This window comes from Eubalaena glacialis, chromosome 16 (genome assembly GCF_028564815.1).
Source record: "Eubalaena glacialis isolate mEubGla1 chromosome 16, mEubGla1.1.hap2.+ XY, whole genome shotgun sequence".
In the NCBI taxonomy this organism is placed as follows: domain Eukaryota; kingdom Metazoa; phylum Chordata; class Mammalia; order Artiodactyla; family Balaenidae; genus Eubalaena; species Eubalaena glacialis.
The window spans coordinates 85150271-85150955 of NC_083731.1; the positions used below are offsets into that span (position 1 = coordinate 85150271).

General features: G+C 47.9%; 1 non-coding gene across 1 annotated transcript; it reads left to right on the forward strand.

Annotated features, from left to right (window-relative positions):
* The first annotated feature begins 256 nt into the window (after positions 1–256).
* TRNAW-CCA (transfer RNA tryptophan (anticodon CCA)) lies at positions 257–330 on the forward strand. Its single transcript has one exon. It is a non-coding gene; the product is annotated as a tRNA-Trp (tRNA).
* Positions 331–685: the final 355 nt, after the last annotated feature.

Below are 685 nucleotides of genomic sequence, written 5' to 3' on the forward strand. Positions count from 1 at the left end.
ACTCTTCACCCTTCTCCATTCTGCTCTGTGCTCTGGGAGGCTGCCTTATGTATTGCACTGACACGCTCCTTTACTCTCTTGCTGGCAGTTGGGTTTAGTCAGTAAAAGGCACTAGGAGGAGATCAGACTTGCGGTCTAGATGAGAAGGTGTAGACTCACTTCCTCAGTTCCTCCGTTCTCAGTACAACAGTAAACTCTGGAAACAACATAAGAGATACCAAAGGACAGCTCTGAATGGTAGAAAGAAGCAGGGACTTCCCTGGTGGTCCAGTGGTTAAAGACTCCATGCTCCCAATGCAGGGGGCCCAGGTTCGATCCCTGGTCAGGGAACTAGATCCCGCATGCCACAACTAAAGATCCTGCGTACCGCAACTAAGACCTGGTGCAGCCAAATAAATAAATAAATATAAAAAAAAAAAAAAAGAAAGAAGCAGGTGGACTGGTTGGGGACCCCAGAACAGGAGGAACAACATGGTGATATAGGGCATCTTACAACCACCCAACCAACAGAAAAACATGAGCCAGGCCTGATGCTTTCTGACCACCAGTCTAGCAACAGAAGGCAGCTGAGGTAGGCTCATTCCTGGATCAAACAGAAGACCCACCAACAATACCAGACAAATCTAGCAGCATCGGCAAGTGGGATAAATCAGGGAACCCACTGACAATAAGTGACCAAGGGACA